At 42.7% G+C, this 22980-nt stretch overlaps 2 long non-coding RNA genes across 2 annotated transcripts in view; one reads left to right on the top strand and one right to left on the bottom strand.

Annotated features, from left to right (window-relative positions):
• Window positions 1-5674: 5674 nt before the first annotated feature.
• Window positions 5675-22980, bottom strand: part of LOC139605256 (uncharacterized) — a 37502-nt gene continuing 20196 nt past the window's right edge. The window contains exons 2-3 of the long non-coding RNA XR_011684302.1: window positions 7512-7644; window positions 5675-6496 (exon numbers count right to left, since the gene is read on the bottom strand). This is a non-coding gene — a long non-coding RNA (uncharacterized lncRNA). The remainder of the gene's footprint in view (window positions 6497-7511; window positions 7645-22980) is intronic.
• LOC139605261 (uncharacterized) lies at window positions 11157-21292 on the top strand. The gene is made up of 3 exons (XR_011684303.1): window positions 11157-11212; window positions 20240-20307; window positions 21157-21292. It is a non-coding gene; the product is annotated as an uncharacterized lncRNA (long non-coding RNA).

Raw genomic sequence — 22980 nt, 5'->3', positions numbered from 1 at the left:
GTAAGTTCTGTAATTTTTGAGTTTTGATAAGGCCATTAATCACAACACAACTATGCTGATCCAGCCCATGCTGGTGTCCAAGACAGCACTGCAATAACCACTATAATCATTCTCCCTTGCCTAACACTTGTAGAGATTTACTCTGCTTAGGTAGTAGTATTTTTAATAAATATGGGAGAAGATGAGGACTAAACTAACACGACTGTGTTTCAGTAAAATTTCCTCAAATAATTGGGATAGGGCTGACCTTATGAACTCAGCTCATTATGTGGGATTTGACCTCAAATTCTTGTGGCTTCACTGCAAGTTGAAAACATTCAACATCTGTCAATATTCAGACTTAAATGATGCAAAGTACTTGAAAATTCATAGTTAAAAGAGACTAAAAATAGCACTGAAATCTTTGCTCCTCAGTAGCCTGACCCTGAAAACCTTCTGCTGACTGCAAGCATTAGGTCTCCCTGCATTTGCTAACCAAATCCTGGTTTCTCTCAAAATAGCTGCTGACAGGTCAACATCTAAAGAAATCACCCTGACAAAGAACACAATTGAGCAGCATTTGGCAGGCTGCTAGCCTCATTTCTCTCTTAATTTTTTAGGTTTTGCACCATTCTGTCTGGGTACTGAGAATTACTGAGATGTGCACTTCAAAATTATGTTTTCCCCCACAGAGGTCACATACATGCCTCTATGCACATCCATATATAAAGCAGAGGCACTGTGTTACATACAAACCTAAAAAAAATGAGGAATGTAGTATTGCAGGGGGGGAAAGGCACATACTGAATCTATTTCCTTCTTGTTGCCAAGCTTTGCTTCTTTTGTAGCACCTCCAGCCATCTGCTTTATTTGGGATGCCTGAAGTACAGAGGTTACCTATCCCAGGATAAAGCATACTCAGCACTTCAGAGGATTCAAGCCCAACAGGTGTTGACTGCAGCAGGGTACAAAAGGAGCCCCTGGCATTAGCCCTGCACACAGCCAGCCTACTGAGGAGACTGTCTGAGCAGGGCAGTGGAGCTCCTGGGAGCCTGACGCCTTCCCTGAGTCCTCCCACTAAGTGTTTAACACCCTGGGGCTGAACAAGTCTTTGTTTAACTTAATACCTGTCCTCTGCAGCAGCCAACAGCAAATAACCCACTGAGAGCATGTATGGAGCACACCACAAAGGTTTTCTTTCTCCATGATATTCTTCCAGCCTACAGAGATTTAGGATCAGCTGAATTCCTGCGTCAAAGGCTGTGCTCCTGTGTCCTACAGCCCTGACTGAGTCTCCCAGAAATACAGGGAATTGTTAAAGTAACCTGGAAGGTAGACATGCCCCAAACCTTGACAAATGAGCTGAGGAACATGCACAGAGTGGTTTTTTCCTCTTTAGTTCTGTTTCTTTCTCCCAACCTTCCAACCCTTCGATGCCTCTGGCTCTATTAAAGGACAGTCAGAGGATATCTCTGACTGACCACCTCAGGCACCTCTCTTCCATTATAGATTATCTGGTTAACCCTTGTTCAGAGGACAAGGTCTAGGGCAGACACATGTAGCTGAATGCAGGAGCTGCCTACTTCAGGCTGTGCATGCAGCTCTGTTTCTAGAGCTAGCACCTGTCTAATCCAACAAGCAGTGAGCTCAGGAGGGTTCCTGGCACACAGTTCAGCTCTGAGTTGACCATGCATGGGAGCCAAGGCACAGGAGAGGGTGAGACTGTGTTGTGCTGAGCAGCAACAAAAGTCACAGCAGTGAAAAACTCAGCTTCTGTGGAACTCTGCATACAGGACTACTCTGTAACCTGGATGCTTTCTCATGTGCTATCATGAAGAAAACAAGCTCACCCCATCCGTGGGTGGGTACAAATCACAGGTGATCTCAGGTGCTGCCTTACAAATAAAGCTAATGGTTGACCTTTTTGGATGTGAAAAAGTCTGGGTTTGCAGGTACAGAGTCAGCTATGGCTTTCCAGCAAGACAAGAGGTGCACTCATCACATTCATCTATCACACAAGCCTGCAACAGTCAAGTGATTTTAGGGCTCTCTTATGGAATATTACAGCTTAGTGTGCCTGGAAACAGGCAATATAATTCCCCAAGTTTCAACAAATTCCATTAGTTACCCCACATTTAATTTTTCTTAAGAAACTTGCTAATGCCATCCAATTTCAGAAGTCTCCAGATAGCCAGCTTTGGTTTTGTGAGGGAGAAAGAAAATATGTTTGCTTTGCTTTGTTGTAAAACAAAGTTTACTCTTAAATCACTTTTTAACTATTAATAGCATTCCCATATAATAGTGTTAAACACCTAGTGTTTAATAGTACAGCAGCAGAAATAGAGCTCCTTCCTGGCTCTCTGATGGCTGTGATTCACATCCCAGGCAGCCCAAAGTACATTAGCTGTGTGACTGAAAACAGGATTAGGTGTTCTGCCCATAAATGAATAAAAGCATGTCCTTCATGCAGCATTTCATGAAGCTCTCTCTGGTCAAGTGCAGATGACACTATGATAAAATTAACTTACACTAAGAGTAGAGGATCCAAAAGAGAGGGACAGGAGTCACCTGGAACTTGATGCTAAAGGAGTGGATAGAACACACCAGGGAAGAATTCTGATCCAAACATCTCCCTATTCTTTGTGTGAAACTTCAGTGAAACTATTAGAATGCAAGCTTGTATATAATTGGATACAGTAACTGGAAAACAAACTTAAAAGATGGTATGTGCAAATGTCCCAGAAATACAGGAAATTATTACAGTAGCCTGGAATGTAGAGAAGGCCCAGCCCTTGACAATTGCTAGGTTAAGCAGAATCAAGACATGCTCTATATTGTTACTTTGGAATGTTAACCTTGCTAAGCCCTCACACATTTTGGAAATCTGCCCATCAGTTATGGAGTTCATCCTTTCATAACAGCAACAACATCTAAAATGAGAGAGAAAGCAAACCCTGAGCATATCTTTTATTTAGAGCAGTATAAGTGTAAATGATAGCAGAGCACTCTTTCTGGAAGCCAAATCACCAAAAACCACACTAAATCAAGCAGAGATTACAATGACTGATCCTCCTCTCACTTCCCTTTCAGGATAATAAAACCTGTGTTGTTTAGAACCATTTCTTAAATTTGAGAAAGGGAAGGAAGGTTAAGAACAGATGTCAGAAACCTTTTCAGTTGCAAGACCCCATCCCCAAACCCACAATCCATGAATAAACCCAAGAGGATCAAGCAGTGCCAGAACATGCAAGTGCTAGAACATACTTTTGTGAAAATGAGCCAAATTTATCTGAGCATAAGCTAGAATTAGAAAAATAGCAGATGGCAAATTGCAGCACCACTGAAATTCCAACAGCTTGTTTTGAAATGTTAATTCTTAAAATAAGGCTTTAGAGTTGAAATAGGTTTCTCTAGAGATCCAGGAAACTTGGTTCACACACAGGAACTCACATTATTGTCAAAAATTGACTGGACATTATTAGCCAGCTGCAGTTTTCTATATTCTCCTCACATCAGAGGGCTGTTCTAGGTGTTCCTCTGGCAGTCATAACTGGGAACTTTTATTTTTAAGGTAGTCTCAGTTTAGACCAGTTACTCCTGCCAGGCTTGAAAGAACTCCTCACACCCTCTTTCCCAGCCCTGTCATTCAGCCCTGAAGCTGGCTCTATTTCAGATACAGTAGCTTCATAATCTTGTGGTCACTCTGCTGTGGGTCCTTACATTGGGGAGCAAATTCCCTCACTAAGGGACTAAGAGACTAAGGTGCATTATTTTCCCTTTTAAGTCAGAGCTACATTACTGAAAAGGAAAAGAACTGAAATCCTTGGGTTTAGTGTCCTTGAAGAGTGAATGAAGCCAAATTCCCTGTGGGCTTCCTGCTTATGCTGAACCCCTGATTCACACTGTGCACCCAGTTTCTTTGCTTTCCTGGGAGAAATAAACCAGTTTTGGGAGTGAGGGGAAGAACTTCCCCTTCCATACCTTTCTTCTCTCCTAAGCCTGTTCAAGAATTAAAAGCAAACAGGACAGATGTTCTTTTGTCCTCCAGGAAATGCTTTTCTCCCTATACTACCACCAGACAAATCCACGATACTCCAAAAGCCACCCTGCTATTCCCACACCCTTGTGGAAAGACAAACAACACAGGAAAGCCTTGCTTTGAAGGTGCCAGCCAGGGCTCTTCATGGCTCAGAGAAAATGAAGCACTTATATTATCAACCCATCCCAAAGCAGCTTGCTTACACCTCCAGGGGAAGAAGAACTCAGGGAATGAAAGGCAGGAGCTCAGGTGGGTTTGCTGGGAGCACAGAGCCTCGTCCCACTGCCCCACACACAGAAAAACCCTGGCTACCAACAAACCAGGAACAGAATCTAAAAGCAAAACAACTCCCCTTTAGGGACTGATCTCACCACCCACGTAATTCATCATCATCATCACCTACCAGCAACTTCCCTCGTGGTGCAGCTGCTATCTCTCCTGGGAAATCAGCTCCATCATTCTGGGTCAAAAACATCCCTCGAAGCAGCACCTCCACCAGCCACCTTTCCCAAAGCCACACTTCCTTTTGGAGCAAAACTGAGCAGCAGCTGAGCCGCCCAGCCCTTCTTCCAGAAGGTTCTGGCCAGGTGGGCTCAGCCCTTTGCCCAGCTGCCAGCGCTCCCTGACACAGGTGCTGGCACACAGCGGGATGGCTCCAATCAGGCACAGCTTCATTTAACGAGCTGCAAGGGCAGGCAAAGCAAACATACCAAGTTGTTTAATAAGGGGATTTTTTTTCTCATGGGTAGTTGCTGAGGCCAGAGCTGTGAGCATCCCACAAATGGTCCTGTAGAGACCACAGAGCCTGTCTGTATGGACTCAGGAACATGATAGCACTGCTTCTGACTTCCAGGAGCTGGCACAGGAGAGTTTTCAGGTTTTCCTCCTTGAATTTCCTGCTGTTCTAGCCCCATACCAGACTCTATAAATAATTATTTGTATGTGTATTTTCTCCTTTTTTTTATGTTTCACTGTAGAGGTGTATTTATCATAGTCAGTATTTCTTAAGGCACAGCTGTTTCAGCTGACACTGATCAAGGCTAACATTGAAGTCAGGTCACAATTTACATTACAAACACTGATTTCTGGAATCTTACTACCCTTGCATAAAAATGTCCTGCAAGCAGAAATAAAGCTCTGTGGAAAAAAAAAATTAGAACTAAAATATTAAAGAACAAAACCAGTGACACAGTTTTGCACCTCCTAACACTATTTTTATGAACCTGTTTTCACTTTTCACCAGTCAGCAACCTGACCCTTTAAAGCTCATATTTTCTCAGTGCAAAACAAAGCAGACCCATGCAGATGATGTCCAAGTGCCCACTAGAAGGGACTGGCAGCTGCAGCCAAAGCCTTGTGGCCACCAGGCCAGGACAGTTTGTACTGCTTAAACAAACATGCTAATGAAGGTTTGCTTTAGAAAAAATGAGAAACATTTGAGCACCCTGAATATTAAATCCTCATTTAATGATGGGAAGTGGTGTGTTTCTTTCCAACACCCAGGCACAGTGCCAGAGCTTCAACAAGTTAATGCCTAAATCTAATGCCTAAATCTCTATGATGGATATATAGTGCCATATCACCCTCGGCTGGGAATTGCCTGAACGTTATTGTTTTCTGTCACAGTGTGGATGCTCTTCCAATGTTTTAGTGATTGTAAAAGATCAGTAAAGAAGGACTACTTTGAAAGTCTTTGAAAAGGAAAAAAATCCATGAGGGAAATTCAAGCAACAGTAAACCTGAGACCTGTTGTGCAGCACAAAACATTTAATGAGAAGCAGAAGCAGCCTTTCAACTGTGACAAATAATGAGATGCCACTGCAGGACCACTGCTGGAAGACATTTAAGAGGGCATCAGAAAAGTGAGTGCTCAGCTTTTGGGAAGCATTTTGTTCCCAGGGTCCCATCCTTGTGGATCAATAGAGTATTTATTGTTGGCAGTGATTATGAGTTACTGCTGATGCTGTTACATGGACACCTCAAAGGCATTTTCATCAGTCTTTCCTTCTCAATTAAAGTTGGTGTGCAAAGGCTGTGGCCCACATTCAACAGGAACATGAACAGCACAGCACTTTTAACATTTTAATGATGAACTGAGATCTTTGCGGTGATTTCATCCCATCCTTGAGGCCAGTGCTGGCCCACGGGGCAGTGCTACTCTGCCTGCAGGACATTGCCACCCCTGCTCTGGGTCTAATATCAACGTTTGTCAACTGACTTTTCGTCAAGTTTCACCACAATGCAGTGTAAATGGCAGAAGTAGCTTACAGGAGATGAGTGGGATAGTAAATATTTCAACAGGAGAATGCAGAAAACTTAAAACTGAATATTCTTGATCCTAATTGCTAACACTCTCCTGGGAGACTCGGGTTCTGCCTTTGAACTGGATGGACAAGTGAATGGAGAGTGAAACAAGGCTGTGCTCCTCAGTGTCTCTTTGGTGCTGCCCACCTCCCTTGTGCTTCTGGAGGGCTGTGCCTGTGGGAAAGACAGGAAAATATATCACTTTGCATCAGCTTTGACTTGGTAGGAATGCCGTGGTGTTTAAACAGTTTTTCACATGAACAATGGCTGAAGCTTCAGTGGGTACTGACCAGGACTGGGTTAGGTGGCAGCTACAGTCTCACAGGAGAAAGCTCTCATGAAAAGCCTCTGAATACATGAACCTGCTCTCTCAGCTGCTGAATTTCTTCTATTTTATCTCTTGCTGTCCTCAAGGTTATTCAGCTCCTCTTTATCACACTGCAATTCTCTTGCACAGTGACAATGTTTCCCAGCTGTATTCCAGCAGGGGGTTTCATTAGCAAACTCTTCATTATTTCAGAGGGGTCATAAATGAAAGCCTCACGTGTTTAGCCCCAGGCAGATTCCTTGAAGATCTCTAGTAGTCAAACCCCCTCTAGTCTCATAACTGCTCCTAAGGAGGTGCCAGCCTCACCTCACATCCTCCAATCCTTCCTCATAATGCCCAGTGTGTGATTTATCTTAATCTGCTAAGCACTGAATTAATAGTGCATTGTAATGTTATAATGAGCCACTTGCAGAAAGGTAAGGATTTCTTAAAATGCAGCATTTCTATCCCAATGCAAGCAGGAAAAAGATGATGCCCTAGGAAAATAACAACTTATGAGAGGACTAGAAGGGAAAACATTTGTATTCTATCAGAATCAGACGAAACAATATGAGCTGACCTGAAATATAGTGGTCCCAGTAAAAGCCACACACTGTGATCCCAGCAACATCAAAGAGGCAGCAAAAGGCTCATTATTAATTTATCAGGAAATAGTAAAGAAAGGAAATGGTTGTTTTTTTCCCAAGAAGCAGAAATCTTGATGTGTCACACACTTTTGTTAAAATACAACAATGGATGAACATTCATTAACTCGTAATATGCATTAATCAAAGGGAATGTTTCATTAGTGCCCAAAATAAAACAAAAGGCCTCTTTAGACTTGTGTGGCATGCCAGATAATTAGCACAGCCACCCACCAACTTGGCCAGCTGAAGAGAGGAATATTCACCAGCCAGAACCACCAATGGAGGGAAGCACCATTTTTGGTCCAGTCACCACCTGGATCTTGCAGCATGGAAAGGAGTTCTCATGGCAGGGTGAATCTCTGGAGCCCCTGGAATGAGTCAGGCATCAGAACACTTAGTGAGTGACAATTATCAGACATATGGGATACACTTCATTGAACCAACTTAATTGAACAGCTACAGGAGCTGGCAGGGATCCTCAGTCCTTGTGCTGCTTCCTGATACTGTTAGATCAGGATTTTCTTTCCTCCCATTCTCCTCCACTCTCTCATCACTGTTCACTCACCCACCTTACAGTGCACAACCTGTTTCCTCTGTCCAGTCCAGAATTCTGTCACATCCACCTTGGCACCAAGCATTATGTCTTGCTCCTTGTGCCATCTGACCAGTTTCCTTTTTCTGTTTTGTTTCATTTTTAAACTCCTGGCAGATTTTTAAACTCCTTTATTCTCTACTATACTTAAAATTATGTTAGCTTGATAAAATACCATCAACTCATAGTCACAGGATTTGGTCTTCTTTCTAATCTGATGTCTAAAAGGTATCTGGCAAGTTTATTTGGGGCATGCAATCCTGAAAAGCACTGTTTATGTTGGATAAATTAATAAGTAACCCAAGCCAAACACAGCTGTATGCCAAAGTTACATTGGAAGCTTTATTTGATCTGTTATTTCATATACTATATAAACATATATGCACCTGAGTATAACAAAAACCATGCAAATTACTATTCAAAAAAATTTTAAAAGCTAAAACATTATGAAGAATACAGTACCATTAAGCTAAGATTTCTTAAATATGAAAATCCATATTCTTAAATATGAACATAAGAAATTTCTTTAAAATTTCTTAATATATTACTTGTAAGAGCAATTTACAAGGGTATGAAAAGTACAGCCAAGAATTAATGAATTAGGAGATTCCAGGATTAAAACTGCACAAATTCATTATGATCTACAACTTTACTGCATGCACAGGCACTATTTCTTCTACGTGAGCTGTGCTTTATTCAGATTGCTCTCTTATTGACCCACTCTCCACTATTTGATTTTGTTCTTACTCGTTCACTGGGCAAAAGCCAGCCCTGTACTCAGCACACAATGTTCCATTACTGCTTTAGAGGAGCAGTGTTGGCCTTCAGTGGGTGTGAATCTTGCTCCCTGTCCTCCCACATGAAGCTGGTTTCACAGCAGAGAGTCTGTGCTGGGCAGTGGGAAGGGTTAGCGTGGCTGCTCAGTGCGCCCCTGGCAAACACAGATCCTGCTGCCTGCAGCAGAGGAGGCTGCAGAGGGTAACAAAAGCAGGTTAGATGAGCACCATGCCCGTGCTGAACCCCTTGGCTCCCAGGAAAGCTAATCAGAGCTGACAGCTGTGCTGCCTGCAGTGCCAGAGAGGCTGAGAAATGCCCGCTGGGCTGCACTGACACGGGCACAGCTGATGGGCTTAGCCTCAGCTCTGCCTATGATAAGGAGTATGAAATCTACAGAACAGCTTTCCCCTAAAACTCTGTGACTGAGTTGATACTGTTGATACCTACGGAGAAGAATCTTACAGAAAAAAAGAGCGTTATTTAAGGAAGATATCAACATTACTGTGCTTTAATTGAAACAGCTTAGTGCACAAACATTTCTGGTGAAAGTGATGCCACAGAGGCAATACTTTCCAGAGGAGCTCTAGAACCAGACTGTTTATTGCTCTAAACCACATTAAAAATTACTGGATAGACACTAGACAGTAGCTAAGGCTCTTTGTCTGAATTAAGCCTTGAGTGACTGGCACCAGATACCCTTGACCAGCAATTCCTTTTGATATTACAACTATGGTATAATACCAGACTTTTACTAAGAAATCTAAGAGATCCTTTTATTTATGCTTTCACTCATTCACATTCTTAAGCCAGGAACTTCTTATTTGTAAATAAACAAACATGCTTAAATGTCTGAAAGTCAATAGAAAATGACCATCTTTGGTGACATGTGATGAAAAAATCAAATCAGGTTTTTCTCATCTTTCTCACATAGTAGGGGTCACTCCCCTACCTCAGTAAGATTTTTACCTCAGTAAGACATGGAAAATAACTCTGACATTCAGCTCTGTCTTTATTGGCAATGTTTTTATTTTACAAAAGTGTACATACCCATTTGTTAAAAATGCTTGAGTTGTGTCCATGTTAAATATACTCATAAGGCCCTATATAACAATCAGCATGTTTGTAGATGCTGGACACTCCATTGTCTTCAAAAATCCATTTTTAATTTATAAGATACTGTTTGGAAGTGGGTTCTGTTTGCACAAAAGGCTGTGCTCTGTAGATCTCTGTGTACACTCAGAACTGAGGGTCAGCCTGGAGCATTCAGACAATCCTGTTTACTAATTCATGAAGTGTTTCACAGTGTGCCAGAAGGACACAACAGGAGTACTCTCACTTCTTGGTATTCTGCAGGGGTGGGGAGCTTATTGGATTTTCCTCAGTCACCTGTCACACCTTAAGCATTTCTAGATCATTAATGATCAATGGATCCTTTTAGAGAAGAATAATAATGCAGACAATTGAAAAACACCCAGGCTTCCTGGAAGGCTTGTGGTCACAGTCACAAATGAATTCCCTGTTCAGCCCTCCTGAGGAATAACTGCTGTTGGAAGAGCACATTTGGGAATGCCAGAGATGCTAGCTTTGATGATACCCTGATAATTGCAGTGTAATATTTGGGTTGTTTGTTCAAACACTGCACAATTATGCTGCCTTTAAATTTATCATTTTTACTGAGATTCTGAGCTCTGTTTAGACCTTATGACCTCATTGTATATTTAGTTACTACAGCAGCCTCTACAGTTACAAAAGTAAAAATGTTCTCTCTTGAAGAGCTTCTTTCTCAGTTTTCGGAAACATTATTCCTAAGTCCAAAGCAGGAAATACCCAAGATCCAAGAACACAGAGCTCATATTGTCCATACATGTGAAGTCATGTTCAATCTCTGCTTCATGTTCCCACCCCTTTTGCCCATCTTCTGTGCTTCCTGTATGTGTGCAGTGACAAATATTTGGAGTTAGATGGGAGAGAAGCAGGCTGCACTTTAATGTCCTGGGAAGTCGGGTGGACAGCTGTGTGTAGGAAGGACAGTCCTGGCAGCCCCACAGAGGAATTTTCTCCCTGTGTTACACACACTCCCTGTTCCTGCACATGCCACATGCACTTCATAGAGCCCCAGGTCTGTCCCCAGCCACCCTTCCAGCTGCACTGCCACCTCCTGTGTAGGGGACATTCACTGTCTGTCTGTCATTCCTTTTGCTGTCTGTCTGTGGCCACCCAGCCCTTTCTCTCCACAGCTGTGGTGTAGCAGTCACATGCACCTCAGGCCAATTCAGGTAACCAAAAGACTGTCTGGAAAACTCAGATTTCTCTGATTTCCTATAGTAGAGGAATTGTATTAGAATATCTGTATAGAGGCTTTGCCCCAGAGGTCCCGGTTGTCCTTGATGGGCTGCAGCTGCGATGTCCTTAATTGGGCTGCAGCTGTGACCAATGAAGATGACTGGGACAAAAGGGGGCGGGTTAGCCAGTCAGGGAGAGCTCTGGAGGAGCCCTGAACTGAGAGAGAATAGCATGCAGCAGAAGGAGTCAGTGAAGATCTGCAGCCATGAGAATATGCCAAAGAGGTATGGACTTTAGAAATCTAATAACAACAATATGGGACTCTAGAAATAATAGGAGAACAACAATTTCCCATGTTTCTCCAGGTCTGATGGAGATCTTTTCCTCCAACACTTTATCTATATGTTCAGTGATCTTAATCTTGATTGCCAGGATTATCATCTCTTGAAGGATGGCACTCAGACTCATGGTCCATCAATTTCCAGTATCCTTCCTAGAGCCATTTCTGTGCACAGGACAGACTTCTGCAATATTCCTGCTTTTCTCCTACTGAAATCATTTTGACTTTTTAAAATTATTTTTCTTCCCTATCCTGTGCAAGGTGCTCCTCGAACTCTCTCTTAACCCTACTAATGTCCTGGTTACATTTGATCTGCCATGGAGTTTCCTGCTCTATTCCGAAGGACAAAATTCCCATTACAAATGCCAGTCCTTCCTACGTGAAAATCACCCTAATTTTCTATTTAGTCCTGTAGGGCTTTTGCTGGACCAGTCTGATTTCTTTTCAAAAATCAGCACAGTTTGTCTTGAATGCTAACACAGGATTTCTCAGAAGTGTCTTGGCTACCTTGCTCTTTAGCCTGCTCCCTCCTTAATCTTTTTTCTTCCTTTCAACCACTGGCCATATTAGTATGCAGTTCCCTGTCTTTAGATTGAACACTTGGGTTCTGGATTTGTTTGTTTAGTCTCTCCTGCTGCAGGGTTAAGCCTGATCATCCTGCAGCTGTTATTAGATCAGCTCTCCCACGTGCTTCTCAAGCTGGTCCTCTGCAGCTCTCAGGACCAAAGTCAGAGATTTTCTGGGATTGCAGACCAGTTGTTCAGGAGAGCAGCTCCAAAAATTGTATTTCTATGTCCTGTCATAGGTGATAAGGCATTCATTCTGCTGGTAGCTGATACATCCCCATACTAATAACTGCTCTGACTTTGTAGGTGCTCTAAACTCTATCATCTATCTATATTCTGACTGAGAGTGGGGGTAATTAAACAATCATTACACTTTTATTATTACAGTGGGATACTTCCAAACAGAGGGATTTCAGGCTGCTTTTGGGTTTTTGTGTTTTGTTTGGGTTTTTTTGTTTGTTTGGTTGGGTTTTTGTTTTTTGTTTGTGTGGGGTTTTTAAATTTGTTTTTGGTTTTTTCTTTTTTTTCCTCAACAACAATAATTTCATTTGGTTACACTGTATTTTAGACTCCAAAACCACTGCTAGCCCTTTGCATTCACATCCTGTTCTGTCAATTTGTATAAAGCTGATAGGTTGGGAACATCACATCCACCAATTCCTCCCTTTCTGCAAGGTCTCTGAGATGCCTCTCTCATCACATGAAGCCAAGCACCCTGGTTCTCCCATTTCCCTTTCCATGCTTCTAGCACTGCCAAGGTTTGCCCTTCGTCTGTTGCCCCTGCATTGGACGCTGATTTACCCTCCCTACTCATGCACTTGTGGTACTTGCTTTGCATCTTTTTAGACATGCACTGAACGTTATCCAGGGGCATTTTGGGGATCACAGCCCTCTGTCAACTGTGCTCCTCTGCATCTGTCAGCTTCCTCACACTTCATAGCAGTTTTTTATGTTTTCAGGGTCATCAGCCTGGCTCTTTCCTAGCCGAGGTTTCAACCCCTCCTTCCCATTCTCCCTCTTCTGAAATATTCCCATTTTTTAATGTATATAAATCTCTTATGCCAGTATCTAACGAAATAATTTCTAACTGAATATTATGTTATTTTCTGTTCATGAACAGCAACTGATCATCTTCTTCTTAAGAACTCCCCCTTCTATTACAGATTAGGCTGCTAGCAGAGCACAGAATTTCTAAAGTGTTTTTATTTTATGAAAGGTTATTAACAGGCAGCTGCTAGATTATTAGCAGGCAGCTCAAGTATTCTATTTATCCAGACAATAACAGCACCAACACTGTAGTGCAAGCTTCTCCCATGCAGTCCTATTTATTTATTTCCATTGAGCCCAGGAGAAATTCCAATAGGGAAAAGGGATTGTAATGTGTTTCATGAAGCCTCATTCATGCCAAGCTGTTACAGATAATGATTCAGAGAGGGAGAAAAGGATATGGGGCAGCATCCAGAAGCTGGTGAATAATAGGGTGTTAAAGCACCAGTGCCTGTTTGCAAAGTTCAGATAAATACCAGGCAAAACCCAATATTCCCTGGCGCTTCAGCTTCACCCTGCAGGGTGCCAAACACAGCCCAGCATGTGTGTACAGGGGGGAGGTCAGCTCTGCTCTGCACTGAGGTGGCCTCCCCTCGACTCCTGGGGGCAGTTTTGGGGTGCCATAGTATAGAAAAGACATGAATGTATTAGAGAATGTCCAAAGGAGGCCACGAGGATGGAGAAGGGTCTGGAGGGGAAGCCTTGTGAGGAAAATCTGAGGTCTCTGGGCTTGTTCAGCCTTGTGGAAGACCAGGGCACCACAGGGAATATTTCTCTGCCTGCTCTGGGGTGCCCTGACCCCCAGGCCAGCACTGACTCTGACCCTCATCCATGGAGAAAGTTTCCCAGACTTCAAGACAGACTGGAATCCACCAAAGTGTGAAATAGATTATAGAGAGCAGTGTGGGTGTATCACTGGGTGAGAAATTGAGGTTTTGGGATTTTTAGGGTGTTGTGGATGGAAGCAAGATGGAGGGCACAGGGTGCTATCCTGGGTTTCTTCTTCATGCTTCTTCTTCCTTCTTCTGCATGGGATTGGGTGGCATTTTGTAATTGGGCAGAAAAGTCCCCATTGCAGCTCTTTGGGATCAGTCATTGGGCTAGAAGGGAAAATAATCCAGGTGTCAGTTCTTAATTGGATAGTTTAATCTTAAAAGCCCTTGGAACAAGAGATTGTTGGCCATTTTGTGCCTTCTAATGAAAAGCTGCAGAACTCAGAGTAGTGAGACTGTTTTACTGATAAGAAATAATAAACACCTGAGTCTGAACATGAATTACTGACTCAAGTGCCTTCAATCCAGGCCCAGAGAAACCCACAACTGGGACCCCCACATAGCCTGGGCAAGAGAAGACTGAGGAGAGACCTCATGGTGCTCCTCAACACCCTCACGAGGGGAAGAGTGGCAGGCACTGATCTCTTCACCAGTGACAGGACTTGAAGAAATGGCCTGAAGTGGAAGAAAAAGAAGAGCATCCTATCCCAAAAATGGCCTGTTAAGAGCAGAGCAGATACATTTTAAGCTGCTGTTAACATGCCCATTCTCATTTGGGCCCTGAATTCTGAACTCAGGGGCACGCTGAGCATAGGGAAGCCTGGTAAGGTAAAGCATCTATACAAAGCCAGGCCACAAACAGTATTGGCATGTAGTAAACAGCAATTTGACTTCAAAACAAAAATCCTGTATCTGCACCTCTTGAATGAATGAGCCCTCCTATGGGTAGAACAGGTAAGTCATTTTGCCTCCCTTCACTTTGATTTGTGGAGTTGTTCGCAAACCATGTACAGTGGCATATTTATGATGTGAAAGGTATCTGGCAAAAATCACCTATTGAACCGAATGGAGCATTCTGAAATGTCCAGGCACTTCCCAGAGCTGCTCAGTCACATGGTAACTGCCATGGGCTCGATGAACACTAGCAATGAATAAATTCATGATCCACATCTGTACCATTTGTGGTTTTGAGTGTGTGCTGCAATATAAAAAGGATTTCCATAGCAGCCAGATACAATCAATGGAAACAAGTAAAGCAGAGCTGCAGAAGGTGTTCTGAAAGAGGGGTCAGAGTTAATGGTCTCAGCTTCATGTCAGAGAAATGTCATAAAGCCTCCATCACACCTGCAGCTGGCAGTGCTATAAACTGAGAATCAGAATGGGGAAAGGGTAAACAAAACATTGATTGCACTGCCTGGTGTGACAAGCACATTACTCCTCACAGGATTATGCCACAGATTCCATGACAACAATAAGAACTAAGATATTTATAACTCTGAAAGCAAGCCTCTGTCTTAATGCCACAGTTTGCATTCACAGGCCAAGGGCACTTCCAAAAAATTTTACATGGAGGTACCTCAGGGGTTTAAGGGATTAGGGGTGCTTTGATTCATGTGTGAGCTGCAATGGGACAATGTCTCTGAAAATGGCCTCTTCCAGGCTGGTAACTGCCAGCAGTGCTGGGTGGCTGAGCATGGTGAAACCTGGAGCACAGGAAGAGAGCTCAGTTTGGAATTGCTGGTTGTGCAGCAGGGAAGCACTTACTGATCCAGAACATCAAACCAGTCGTAGCCTGAGCCCCTTCCCTTCCAGCACCACACATGTAATGGAAAAGGAGCTTGGTGAGGCTGCCATTTCTCAGTTCTGTATGGCCTGCACATAGTAGGCCTGACTTTACCATCACATCCATACATCAGAAAGGGAGGATTTCCTTGGATGTGCACATATTGATTCAAAGAATGAAATTAATGTCTTAGACTTTAATGAACTGAAGGGTTCAGGGCAGTTTTCAGTCATTCTGCAATATCTATTTTATCCTCAATAAGCAGCTCTCAGTCTCTCAAAATCAAGTCAATCTACCCAGTTTTAGATCTCTTGCATATCCCTCAAAATCCAAGCATGGTGTGCATGCTGTCTGCCCTGAAACTGTTAGTAGCATTAAGAATCACTGATATTCACTACCCTGGGCTTTTTCACATATGTCTTCCCAACATCTTTCTTTGCCCAGCCAAACACTATAATTTTTTATCCACAGTGACACAATTTCCAGCAGCAAGACCCCACCACTTGCCCTTTGCCTCAGTCTCATCACCATCTCTGTGTAGTCTCCAGCATTCCCACGGCTGGGAGGTGAGCTCAAGCCAATCAAACATCCAAATATATAAACTGATTTTTCAAATTGTTTTTAATCTGTACAGTACATATAGCACATAAGCTGAGGCCAGCACAAAGAAAGCAACAGACATGAAGTTGTCAAGGCTAAATTCTTTCAGTCCAGAGAAATTATGACAAAGACGTGGGCCTAAATATTTAATGAGAGTAAATAATATATAAATAGAGGTCTTGTGATTGGACAGTGTTAAGTTCTCACCTATGCAAATGGTATCTCCAGTAATGCTAAGAAAGTAAAAGATTTTGTTTCCGTAGTAGAGTAGATGGCAAAAGATGCAGCTCTTCACACACCATGGTCTTCTGACAGTTTCACTGGTGATGTGGTTGCACAGGCACACGAGAACCTGGCAGATTTTTACAATATAGTAGAATAGGGCTTCTTATGTTTGATATTCAATGAAAAGGAACAATTATATAATTCACTTCACAGTGTACAGAGAGTCAGCTTAGGACAGAGCAGCTGAGTGAAGAAGCAGAACAGAAGAGGGTTTAAAAACAACTCTCTCTAAAGATGCATTTTGATGTAGTGAAATGAGACACATTCAGAATTCATAACCATTGAATCACAGAATACTTTGTGTTAGAAGGGACCTTTAGAGCTCATTTGCCTACACCCCTGCAATGAGCAGGGACATCTTCCTTCAGGTCAGGCTGCTCAGAGCCCCTTCCAAGCTGACCTTGACTGTTTCTAGGGATGGGACATCCCCCACCTCTCTGTGCCACCCATGCCAGTGTTTCACTACCCTCCTTGTGCAAAATTTCCCTACAGACCCTCATTAGAAGTCTGTCCCCATTGTGCTTACAAGCCCTCTGTAAGCATTGAAAGGTGCAATGAGGCCTCCCAAGAGCCTTCTCCTCTCCAGGCTGAACAACCCCAGCCCTCCCAGCCTTTCCTCACAGAAGAGGTGCTCCAGTCTCTGATCATTTTTGTGGCCCTCCTCTGGACCTGCTCCAGCAGCTCCACGTCTGTCCCATGGTGAGGAGCTTGTCCAGGTCCCTGTGGAGGGACCATCCTGTCCCTCAGGTGTTCCAGCTGCCCCACTCTGCTTGGTCTGAGGTGTCCCAGGCCTCCAGACCTGCCCTGGCTCCCACTGGCTGTGTCCTTGGTGGAGATACCAAACACACTGGTGCCAGCACAGACCCCTGGGGGACACTTCTTGTCATCCATCTCCCTCTGGATGGAGTCAATCCCTCATCCCCACAACAGTCCATCCATCAGATCCATGTCTCTCCAACAGAGAGACAGAAGCGCAGAGAACAAATACTTCAGAATACTATGACACTACAGATTGTTTTATTGTTCAGAGCTGGCTACTCTAAGTTAGACAAAATTTTATTGATGTTCCTGATTTTCAAAAGTGCTGGGAATTTTCCTGCTATCCCCAAAAGAGTTTCTCTAAATAAGGACGAGATTGAGCTGGATCTGAAAGCCAAGCAAGACTTGTTAAGAGGTGTAGCAGTATAAAACATCACTTTATTCCACCCAGACTTGGCTTTTCCTCCTCGAGGTGCTTTTCTTCTCTTCCATCTTCCTCATTCATCAGTGTGTACATGCAGAATGCATCTTGAAACACCTAAATTTTTATCAGAATCTGCTTTCATCATACACAGAGCAAACAGGCACACAGAGTGGCTGCCTGGACAAGGGAACTGCAGTTGACACAGCCCACCCTGCCTGGACACCAAGAGATGCCCCTGCTTGTCCTCTGCAATATCCCAGCTGCACTACTGAGAACAGCTCTCACCTGAGGATGCAGATTTGTCTAAGAATGAACACCAGGAGAATGGCACAGGAAAATATTAGGGAAGAGAATTATGTGACAAATGTAAATGAAAGACCAACAACTAAGTCTCTCACTACAAAACCAGGAAAATAGTTATGCACATTATGTTGACTTCTTCCCTTCAGTGCTACTGCAAAAGTTAAACAGAAGTTTTTACTAATTTTTTTTAAATCCTATGTAGGCATGAAAGGATTTATCCTGGCATTATGATAAATGATGAAACATAAAATTAGCATAAACTTATTTATATGGGGAACACTGCTGACAGAGTACATGCTTCTTCATTTTATTTTTTCACGTTCCCTCTTTCCAAGACACTCAGCCAGTTCTCCCATCAATTACACCCATACAAAAGAAGAATAACTTCAATAAAGCTTGTACAAATTCATCATCCTAACAAAGAGGCAATATGTATTAATAAGCTGATTTTGACAAAACCACTAGCTCAGAATAATAAAATTTAACCCCAAACTTATCTGTATTGCCTAAGGAGAAGACTACTAGTCTGAAAACAGCACAGGGTGTATGATTCTTTCTACCTGAGTGCGCAAAATCACTTGTGTTAACAGGAGGAATCTGGCTGTGTTTGTTCGGTTGAAGACAACAAAAAGGGATCTTTGTTCTGCTATATCTGGGCTGTTCCCTGTTTGAAACCAAGCTCCAACAAGAACTTTGCTTTCCCACCCCCTTTCTCAGACTCTGGCACTATTCTGCAGCTCATAACTAAAGGCTGGAACTCTCTTGCATGGTGCAGTGAACTCCACCTACAGCATTCAGGCAACCCCACTGCTGTCTGGCTTAGGGAAAACAAAGATCTATCACTGCTTAAACCAGTGGTCACATAATAGAGCAACTTATGCACCACACACAGAAGTCTCAAGACAATTCTGAAAAGAATTGCCTTGACACTTTTATTTCAGAAGTAAGCATGCACTCAAGGAAAGATGAGCAAATCCCAGAGTATGGCTATCAGATAATTTAAACACTGGTAAAAATACTCTGTGTAGCTCCCCAAAATATTTGTTTTCAGTTTTCTTTTCTTCTGGTAATTAAAATTTTAAAAGCCTAAGATGGTCATTTTTCTAAAAAAAGATGTCTTTTACATCTTGAACAATACTGCAGCTATTTTGTTATACGGCAATGTAAAAGAACCCGAACAAACAAGTTAAATATTGGATTAGCAAGTGACAGCTCTTCAAAAATATTCTCATTGAAGTTGCTCAGAGCACCAGAATCAGGTTTCATGTTCTGAAAATTAAGTTACAGGGAAGGCTTCCTCCCTCTTACCATATCCTTGAGGACCTGTGAATGCTGTTGTGGGTGGCAGTGTGTTGGCAAAGCAAATGTCAGCAAACTGCCTCCCCTCACACAAGTGATTGATTTATCAGTTTAATAGAGCTGTAAATCGAGAAAACTGTTCCTCAAGCCTGAACAGTGAACCACAAGGAAATAATAGACAACAAGCTGTGATGCAGAATTGAAAATGTAAGTACTTGTGATATACAGCATATGTTACATTTTCCTGTCAGGAGCCCACAGAAAATCTGACCACTCTGATTTCCAGCTACAGTGACTCTGCGCTTGAATTCTGGTGGCAGAGCCTCACAGCATTAATGTTGGATGCCCTTGCTTTCATCTGTAGGGAGCACCCACGTGGGTTTTATTACATTTTGTTCAATTTAAAAGAGAAAGAAGCCAGTACAAAGAAGCTAAAAACAGCTCTACAATACACTGAACCTAGCAAGGAATCTCCAGCCATAAAGCAAAAAAATATTCTTTGCAATCACTTAGTGCTTCTATATTTACAGAATCAAGAGAGTTTCTAATGTCTGTAATTGTTTGTGCAAGACATAAAATGCTGGCAATGTGTATAATTCCCAAAAGATTCTTTAGGTACTGTTCTCACTCCATCTAAATACATCAATGTCATACCACCTGCCTTTTTTTTTCCCCTTTGCAAAATACAGTTTCTGGCACATCCTGCCATTTCTGTCTAGAATTTCTCCTTCCTTCTTCCCATTTCTGCACATTTCACAGGACATTTGCTGTTTAACTCTTCTGTGCTGTGAGATGGGGCCAGCAGGCTGTGCTGGGAAAGGAGAGATGGGATCCTGCAGCAGGAGAGCTGCACCCAGCCCTGAGCCTGGGAACGTCTGCAGGGCAGGAAAGGTCTCCCTGCCACAAATTCAGCTCTCACTCATGAGCAATCACTTGTCTGTAAGGCTAAAAACACTTTAAAAGAAAAACTTCAAAACCTCAGCCATGGCCTAAGTATCTGAGATTCTGGTTTTAAGAGGTGTTAAAATTGGATAATTCAGTTTTGAAGATGAGGTGGGAAGAGTTCAGTTTTGGACAAGTATTCTGTTCCAATTACCTGAAAACATGGTTTTGATGCATTTTTTTCCTCCAGGTTTGCTTCAACACTGAGACAAAAGTGGGTTTTTCATTGGAAGTAACAATAGGTTTTCATTCAAGAAGGTAGGGGGTAGATTTCAACACAAAGACGGTTAATTTTTTGTGTGTGGTTGTAACTAATCCTGTTGTGTAAAAAGCTAATTGTTCTAAGTCTATAAAACTGGAACAGCAGACCCCTATTCCATCTTTCACTAAATACTGGCAAATGCAGCCAGCAGAAGACCAAATACTCTCAGAGGTTCAGCAATGTCTCTGGAGATCCTCAGATCCTTCCCAGGGAGCTGTGCCTTTGCAAACAAGTCAGGCACATCTTCTGCAACCTTGTCTGCAGCCCAGGGAAAATAAAAAGACACCAATCACATGGGTGACAGCTCCATAACATAGCTCTTTTGTTCTCCTGGCTGCTTTTGTTTCAAAAGCAGTGGTTGTCCTCCCTGTCCCTGTTGGAAGCATCAAGAGCTCTCTGCAGTGCAGCCTCTGCCTCATCTCCTGCTGCAAGGCAGGAGCAAGGAGACAAAAACCCCAGGGAAATGTAGTGAGGGAAAAGTGGCCTCCCCCTGCCAGCACATCCATCCAATGGCCTGTCTGAATCCCACAGTGCCTTTTCCATGCTGGCCTTCATCAGCTCTGGCTAATCCCCTGAACCTCTGGGAGGGCTTTAATATGCTCAGCTGTGGCCACTGCAACTTTTCTCTGTGGTTCCAAGCCCCTTGTCCCTCCTGCCACAATCTGGAGAGATTATTAGTTAGAATTCAATATTTTAAATTAATATTTTAATTTAAAAATATTTATTTATTTAATATTTTACTAAATTTATTGATTTAATATTTTAAATATAACAGTACTTAATTAGAAGTCTGAGCTCTGTACTCACCAGAAATATTGATCAAATAATACTGATCTGCTTCACAGGAACTTCTTTTCACTACTGAACAAACAAATGCAAGAGCCTCCCCAGTGCCTGTTACACCCATGGAAGTCAGCAGCCTTCTGTATTTAAAAGCAATCCAACCTATTTCTGAAGTGCTAAAGTGCTTCTTTCGTCTTCTGATGGCCTAGGAACTTACCTGTGTGCAATGTCTGTCTATGGGATAGGTGTTTAACATGCATTAAATATTACTGGAGGAGCAAACACTGCACCCTGGCCCTTGCTGATTTTGCCTCAGTGTTTTTCTTGCCTTGCCTTTCTTTGTTAGAATTCAGTCAGCAGGCTGTACCCCCAGCCTTTCTTTGTTGGAAAATAATCAGCTAAAAATTAGTTTTCACACAGGGGAGATAAATAGGATCAACTTCAGTGAGAAGACTACATCCCATGAAATTAAACTTATTTACTTGCTTCAGTCTTTTAAAGTATTGTAGTAGCAAATCTTGAAGTGTTGGTACAGGAAATGATCTGCCAAGCAGGGAGCTGCTGACTCACAGGGCCACTTGGAATCAGAATCTCAGTGTAACTTGCATTAAATTCCCTAGTTTCTCAGACTTTCGTCTCAGGAGCACATTTAAAAGTAATTAGTTAATGAACTTGAAAGGAAAGAGAAATCCAGGTAATTCTAGAATCATATTTACCATTAAATTCAACACTCGTTCAGAAAAAATATAGTTTTCCTGAATTGACTGACACCCTGGTTAGCTCATCACAAACTTAAAATCTCATTTTAGCTTGAAAAATCAAACTTACTGAGCCAAGCCAATAAATAATGCTGTTCAGCATGGGCAATAAATAACCAATTTAGCTGCTTTCCAAATCCATTTACAAGTAATCATGCAGACATTAGGCAGTTTTATAACTGATACCTAATGGCCACATAATCACATATTTATTAGAGCTAATAATTCCTGTTATGCTGGTAAATGGACAAGCATGGTTCATCACGTCCCTAATGGTGTCTTTATGGAGTAAGAGGGAGGCTGGCAGGGAGTGCCTGGTGCCCCCCATGAAGCAGGCTCCTTGAATGCACTCTCTTTTCCTGGGAGGATAATGCTCAGGGGCAGATGCCAGGGCCTGCCATGTTATGCTATGACAGATTCAATATCCAGGTTTTGTCTGGAGAGCACAGTGACTGCACAGGCTGGAACACAGAGGGAACTGGAAACCTTTAAAGCAGAGAGAGCACAAAAAACGAACACATTTATCCACCCGTGTTGTCCACCTTGAAAACTCTTTGTGCCACTAGAAATGAGCAAAATTAGCTTTCAGCTGTCAATTAAAGCAGCTCAGTCTGCAGTTACGGTTGGGTGAGAAATTGTTTGTATCCAGCACCGACACCAAGCAGGAGAAAAGAGATTCTGAATCTCCCTTTGTGCTCCTCAGACTGCGTTTCCCCCAAGACTCTGGCACAGCTCATACTTTTCTTCCCAGCACCACTTTCCTGGCCCTGGGAGCAGCTGTGGAACAGGGCATTCCAGCTACAGCCCCATCTCACCTGTAAACTTCTGTTTTTCCTGCACTGCCATATGTTCCTCATGTCATATGGGCTAGAATTAGGGCAGGTGTGAGTCATTGCATGAGTTATCCTCTTCAGTCTTTGAGAAACAGCCATGGGCAAGGATATACCTCGAGCTGTTTCCTCTTTCTAAGGCCCCTTTCATGGTGCTTGAGCTGGGAATTTCACATACAAGTCCTTTCTGTTTAATTTCTAGAGACTGTTCCTTGGTATTGATTGTGTCAAGATCTCATTTTCCCACTGCTGCTCACTGAAACTTCTTTAAAAATGCTCAAAAATCCTCCGCACTTAA

The sequence above is a fragment of the Agelaius tricolor genome, unplaced genomic scaffold (genome assembly GCF_023055355.1).
Source record: "Agelaius tricolor isolate 1412-34295 unplaced genomic scaffold, bAgeTri1.0.p SCAF_62, whole genome shotgun sequence".
Lineage (NCBI taxonomy): Eukaryota > Metazoa > Chordata > Aves > Passeriformes > Icteridae > Agelaius > Agelaius tricolor.
This window is presented reverse-complemented; position numbering and strand designations above follow the sequence as displayed.